This window comes from Microtus ochrogaster, chromosome 17 (assembly GCF_000317375.1).
Source record: "Microtus ochrogaster isolate Prairie Vole_2 chromosome 17, MicOch1.0, whole genome shotgun sequence".
In the NCBI taxonomy this organism is placed as follows: Eukaryota; Metazoa; Chordata; class Mammalia; order Rodentia; family Cricetidae; genus Microtus; species Microtus ochrogaster.
In genome coordinates this window covers 10,775,764-10,782,921 of record NC_022019.1, presented here as the reverse complement: position 1 = coordinate 10,782,921, position 7,158 = coordinate 10,775,764, and the positions used below count along the sequence as shown (strand labels likewise).

General features: G+C 46.7%; 1 pseudogene; it reads left to right on the top strand.

Moving 5' to 3' along the window:
* The first annotated feature begins 6,268 nt into the window (after window positions 1-6,268).
* Window positions 6,269-6,816, top strand: LOC101992868 (annotated as a pseudogene).
* The last annotated feature ends 342 nt before the right edge of the window (window positions 6,817-7,158 follow it).

Here is a 7,158-nt window from a genome sequence, read left to right as displayed (position 1 = left end):
GAAGAAGTAAGAGGTCCACGAGGAAGTAAGAGACCCCCCTCCCAAAAAAAAAACAATCTCGGTCTCACTCCCCACACACAAGAATTTCCAAACAGCGTGCATTGACCGCGCTATCATTTGGAAAACATCAAGAGAGCAACCTTTCCGCCTGCCTAACGAGAATGCCGAAGAACGGGGTGCTTCCCTCAGGAACATACTGTAATTTCTCATGGAAACACTTTGTGAAAAGCCAGCCATATATCGTAGCCCCTGAGTATGAAACCACGGGTCCCTCTAACCACACGAAACAGCTGTGCCCTCCGAGAAAGGTCACCTGCTGCAGTCATGTTTCTTTTTACTTTTAAAGAAACGTCAGGCCGTGTTTTATGCGCGCCTTATGACAGGGTGCTGTTTATTGTACCACCAACCTGCCAGAACTTCAGAACAAGGAAACTGCCATTACGGGGAGAGTATATATCTTTCTGACTTGCAGGAAAGATGAAAATTAAGAACGGCCCTTTTTCGGAGTGGCCTAAGTATTCTTTGACAGTCTGCTACAATATTTCAAGCATCTCAGATTCATAAAACCCGATGCTTGACTCCCTGAGCCCATCGGGGTGACACTGGTGGAGAAGGCAGTGCCCGCACTGCTCCTGGCAGCTGATTTGATCAAGGACTTTAAACCAGCTTGTTTGGTGCCCCCGAGGATGCTGAGGCACATGTAAAGAAATCACAGGACATTAGGTAATGATGGCTAATGTTTAGCAGGTGCCGGTCCTGTCCTAGGCATGGGACATGCATTATCTCAATTTGTCCTCACATCTACGGGAAAGTCACTCAACAGCCCCGTGGTACAGATAAGGAAAATAAGAGGACCAAGGGACTTGTTCTGAGGGGAGGGCCACATGGCTGGAAAGCGAGGGCATTTTTAAGACTCACAATCTGGGGAACTACTTCAGTCCTTGCGAGCACAAAGACCTGGATTCCATCCCCAGAAGTCATGCAAAATGAAACCAAAGAAAACTGAAAAGTTAGATGTCGTGGTGGTGTGCTTTAACTCAGCACCAAGGACTGGGGTGTGGGTTGAATTCCATGGACTCACTGGTGGCTTGGCCTACTTGTCAAGTTCCAAGCCAGGGAGAGATTCTGTCTCTAAAAAGCAAGTTGGGGGATCTCTGAGGAATGACAGTTATACATATGGGCACACATGCGTGCACATACACACACAGGACGTGGGGGTGGGGGTTCAGATCCAATGTCTTTACTCAAAGCCACATAAGTAATCCACACTTATGTATCACATGTTGCTCCTCAGCCACTGTGGCCCCAGGCAATGACAGGTATCTTTACCATCCTTACATTCGACGAGCACTGTCTAAATCGTCGGGAGACAGCAAGTAGCCTCGTTACAGGAACACAACTCCATGACAACCTGTTTGAAACCAGGTCTATATGACCTCAAATGCCATGCCCTTATGCCAAAGTTCTTGACCTGGAGAATTTTCTAGAAGCCAGAAGAATGTGAACCATTTTCAGACCCCTACTTTAACTCTTGACTGTCTAGGATACAGTGGGGAGGGGGGTGGGGATGAAACCGCTTGAGAGTTCTGTTTAAACTCCTTGTCAAAGTCTGTTTCACTGTTTTCATAGTCTAGGCCAGGTGAAATCTTCGGAATGTCAGGATGTTTCAGCAAACAGTCTAGATTTGGACCAGGCTGACAAGGAACATGTGGCCGCTACGGGACACAAAACTCGTTTCTTGAGTTAGTGCAGAGGTTCCTAGAGGTTGGGGCAGTCTGGCTCCAGCCTCCTGTCAGTTAGAATTCGATATGCAAGCAGAAGAGGAAATACTAGAGCTCAAGCCATGTGACAGAGAAAGGGTCCAGGAGATGGGGTGAGGAAGCTTAAAAAAAAAAAGTACACATGGAAATACCATAAAGAATTTCAGAGTGGGCAGCCAAATGGCTGCCTATTTTCCTCTGCTTAGATGGCATTAGTATTCAAAACCTGGGGAAATACTTCAGTTCTGGTAAGCACAGGGACCTGAATTCCACCCTCAGAAGCCATGCAAAACAAAACAAAAAAAAAGCTGAAGATGGTGGTGGTCATCGTGGTATATTTTAATCCAGACAAACGGACTTTTTCTGTTCTTGTGTCTTTCCCCTCCTGCCTGTCTCTGCTTCTCTTAGTCCTGCTTGGTGCACTCAGGTAACTGTGTGGAGGGCAGAGCCTAGTGGGGAGCCCCAAAGGGTAGGTTGTCTTTTCATCTCCCCTCTGACTTTCCTGAGTTCTGTGACCTTATTCAAGTCATTTAGCTGTTGTGGGACAATCTTTTTGGACACTGTGAAGAGGCATCTCTGCCAAAGTACCTTCTGATTGGCTTAATAAAGAACTGATTGGCCAATAGCTAGGCAGGAGAAGATAGGTGGGACTTCCAGGAAGAAGCAGAAACTCTGGGAAGAGGAAAGATGGGATTTGTCATCAAGATGCAGAGCAAGTCAGACAGTACAGTATGGAGGAGAGGTAGCAAGCCATATGGCAGAACATAGGTTAATATAAATGGGTTAATTTAAGTTCGAAGAGCTAGTTGGGAACAAGCATAAGCTAAAGCCAACTTTTCTTAATTATTAAGAAGTCTCTGTGTTATTATTTGGGAGCTGGTAGTCCAAAAAAGTCCTACTACATTTATCTATTCCTTTCCACTTTAATATCTCTCTCTCTCTCTCTCTCTCTCACACACACACACACACACACACACACACACACACACACACACACACCAGCATATGTGTATTGAAAGCCAAATGGAGTAGTTATATCCAGTCCAGGGCTGTGAGGAGTTAGACTGAATGGTTCTATAGTCTTTTGGGGTCTAAAATGTCACAGCATTCCCTCTGACACAATGACCTGCCTTTTTTTTCCTTTCTCATCTTTTGACATGGAAACAGGGCACGACATAGAGATGGCAGACATCTGTAGGTGTAAGGAATCTCTCTGATTCTCCCTTTCCCCCATCTCTCCCTATCTCCTTGCCCCTACCCCAGATTCCTTTTGTGTTTTAAAGCAGAGTCTCACTAGGTCACTCAGGGAGCCCTTGAACTGACATGGGCTCTGGAGTCTGGGATTAGAGGTTCAAGCCATCATATCCAGCTTCTTCCCCCTGCCCCCCAACTTAGCCCTGCAACACTTTTCTTTGACCTGTGGAGGGGGCTGTTTCAAAAGCTAAGGAACCGGCCCTCACCTCTCTCTCACCCATTTCTTCACTCGAGCAAGCACACTGAGCCTCTCTGCATGCCAACATGCCAGCATTCTGCCAGGCATGGTGATTACAGGCCACAAGGAATCTCAGATACCAGTTTTTGCTGGTTTGCAAACTGTGGATCTCAAGAGGAACAAAGGAGCCTTTCCAAGGAGAGCCTGCACCAATCACTTGCACATTTTAAAAGTGACAGTCTCAGGAGCCACAGCAATGAGCCAGAGAGGCAGTGTCAGAGGTACAAAGACACAAAAGGATTACAATAAGCCTGGTGGCAGGGGCAGCGGTGGGGGCTCACGTCCTTAATCCCAGTACCAGGGAGGCAGAGGCAGGAGGATCTCTGTGAGTTCAAGGACAGCCTGTTATACAGAGAGAGGACAGACAGAACTACACAGAGAAACCCTGTCTCAAAACACCAGTAAGTAAGTAAGTAAACAAACAATCACTCAAAAGAGGATGACAGTAGCCCACAAAGACAATGGTCCATACCAACTCTGTGTGTCAACCTCGTCATCTTCCTCCTGGAAAGGACCACCTAAGCCAACACTGTCTGCTAGAACTAGCTGGGTTCACAGAAATAATCAGCATCTGTGATCTCAAGATGGAACCAACAGCGATGTGGCAACCGAGTGCTTGAAGCGCCGTGTGTCTGACACACCGGCTTTCATAGTTCTCTATGACATTCAGCTGTCAATTGTCATGAGTAGCTGATGGACATCCATGGAACAGTGTAGACAGAGAAGCTCATGAGACAACATAGGCTCTAGAAAGCATAGAATACATTATGTAGAAAAAAAAAAGTTGGATAATATCCTATAAGGTATTGAGGAAGTTAAAGGCAGTGAAATTCGAATCATGGAAATCTTTTTTTAATCTTCTTTTTGTTGTTATTGCATGATGCCTGTGTGTGTCTATGTGTATGCGTGTGTGTCTGTATGTATATGTTTATGTGGGAATGCATATGGTGTGTGTGTATACGTGTGTGAGCATGTACACTGTGTGTGTGCATCTGTACATGCCTCCATATGCGAGTGTGTGAATGCCAGAAGACAACCTCAGTGTCTGTCTTCACTCCCCACCTTTCCTGTTCACTGATGGATACACCAGGTTAGCGGGCCAATGGACGTCCAGAGATTCTATGGAAGTACTTCTCTAGGCTTCAGCTCCAAAGTAAAAGAGTCCTTGTTTCAAAAAAAGGAAGGAAGGAAGGAATTGGATGGGAAGGAAAACCTTTTTTTTTTAAAAAAAAAATTTAGGCATTTTGACTGCATGTATCTATGTGTGTGAGCTTGGTGCCTGTTAAAGTCAGAAGAAGGCATCAGATCCCCCTGGAACTGGAGTTACAGGCATCTGTGAACTGCCATGTGGGTTCTGGAATTTGAACCGGGGTTCACTAGAAGAGAAGCCATTGCTCTTAGACACTGAGCCATCTTCCCAGCCCCGGAGAGTCCTTTTAAAGATAGATCACAAGTTAAAAAAAAAAAAAGAAAGAAAGAAAAGAAAAGGAAGCCTTGTGCTTGGTGTTGAATGCTAATTGATCATGGTTAAAAATAGCTTTCATATGATTTTTTTTTTCCTTTTGTCTTACCTCAAAGTGACTAATTTTCCTACGAGGAAAGAGAATTCTAAGAGAAGAAGCAAAGTTAGCTATCTGCTCTCTCAGTGAGTTCAAGTTTCCACCAGGGTCATGTAGCAATGATCAAATTGAAATTTTATATCTACTTCCTGTTCAACTGTGTGAGAGAGAGGAGTCTCAGTGGAGAGGAGAGGGTTATATATGTCTCAGTTTTCAAAAAGAGTCGGAAGAAAAAATTCTATAGAGAGGAGTGGGGTTAATGATAATCTCCAGAACACTAGCCAAGAGGGCTTTTGAAGAGGGCCAAGGAGATAGCTCAGCCCCCAAAATGCTTGGTGCTCAAGCAAGAAGAACCGACTTGGATTCCAAGAACCTCTAATCCCATCACTGTAATCACTGGGGGAGGGTGCAGAGAAAGAGGGATCCCTGGGGCTTCCAGGTCAACCAGCCTAGCTTAACCAGAGAGCTTGAAGCCAGTGAGAAACCTTACCTCAAAATGAAACAAGGGACATGGCGTTGGAGGAATAACGCTAAGGTCAAGGGACCCCCACACGCATGCGTACTCTCACACGCATGCGTACACTTCAGCAAAGCGCTGGATGGAGCCTTTCATTACAGTGTCCTGGACAACACTTAGAAATCTGAGCTGAATGCTGATGTTATGAGATGGACTGGACTTGGACGGCTGTCCTTGGAGCAGTGATTAATCGGTGTCTGTCAACCTGAGGGGAGGTTTTCACACCGTGCCACGGAACTGCCTGTCCTTGGCCGTCTCTGCTGCACAGTCGCCTGATTCAGCCGAGGACAGCCATGACGTGTTCACTAAATCAGAACACGACAGGCAACTAGGAGGGACAGATAACAGATGTGAGGCCCTGGATCTGCTCATGTGGGCGGAGACAATGGGCCAGCTTCTCTGAATTTGCAGTGAGAAGAACTTCTCTACGCCATGTGGAGAAATCATTTCAGCTCCTTGAAAGAATCAAGCGAGGGTACAGGAAGCCTGTCACGGAACTCTGCTCTCAGGATAGATCCGGGCCACCACCTCCTTAGTCAGAGCAGCTGTGGCTCCCCACACTCACAAGACTGGGCGTCTGATGTTCCCTCATACACGGAAGGAGTGGGGAGGAGGGCCGGTAGACCTAAGATTCCCCCTCTCACTCGCTTCTGAGCTGGATATAACACTGTCAAGCTGGCTGCATCTAGTTTTGAGAAATGTAAAAGTATGGAGGTAGGTGGGAAGCTAACTGAAGGGGGGGGACTATATCCTCCCTGGGAGGTTGTCACCCTTGTGGCATGAGATATTTCAGTGACACAGCTATTTGGTATCATTATGCTTCAGAAGAAAGCCCTATAAACTCAGACTTACCAAACTGCATTTGAATGGCATTGTTCCTTTGATCTGTCATGGGTGCTTTCCTGGGGCGAGTAGATGTTTATCCATATCTCCACAGGAAATGGTAACACAAAGATCAAAAGTCCACAGCCCAGCTTCCACAGGAGGCTTACACGCCATCGACTGTGCCGCCGATTGTGCTGCCGCCACGTCTCTAGGGATCCGTGAGAAGTTCCAGCACGTTTTGCGAGTACTCAAGACCAACACTGATGGGCGGCAGAGAATAGCCTTTGCCATCACTGCCATTAAGGGTGTGGGGTGGAGATATGGTCATGTGGTGTTGAGGAAAGCGGACATTGACCTCACCAAGAGGGCTGAAAAGCTCACGGAAGACGAGGTGGAGCGTGTGAGCGCCATCGTGCAGAATCCACGGCAGTATAAGATCCCAGGCTGCTTCTTAAACAGACAGAGGATGGGAAGTACGGACAGTACAGCCAGGGTCTGGCCAGTGGTCTAGACAACAAACTACGTGAGGACCTGGAGAGACTGAAGAAGATTAGAGCCACTTTGGGGAACTTCATGCCTGAGGTCAGCACACCAAGACCGCTGGCTGCTGGGTGCCTTACTTCTTGGGTATGGCCAAGAAGAAATGAGTCCATGGGCCTTTGAGGTTAATAGATAGTTTATATACCTATGGAAAAAAATTCTACTGCCCAGAGTGGTCACACGAACCTGTGATCCTAACACCTCAAGGCTGAGGCATTAGGAGCTCAGAAAGTCCAAGACCAAAGTACCTACACTGGGAGTTCTAGGCCAGCTAGGGCTACACAGTGATATCCTATCCCCAAACCACCACCACCAAAATCCAGCTACCACCATTTCTCATGATCAATGCATCAGAACAGTTTGGCTTCTGGTCTTGACCTGCCCTGCTCTGTGGTCAATATAACATGCACATCTTATCTTTCTCACTTTGTTTTGTCCCTCAGCTCTTGTTAGGATCAACCAGAA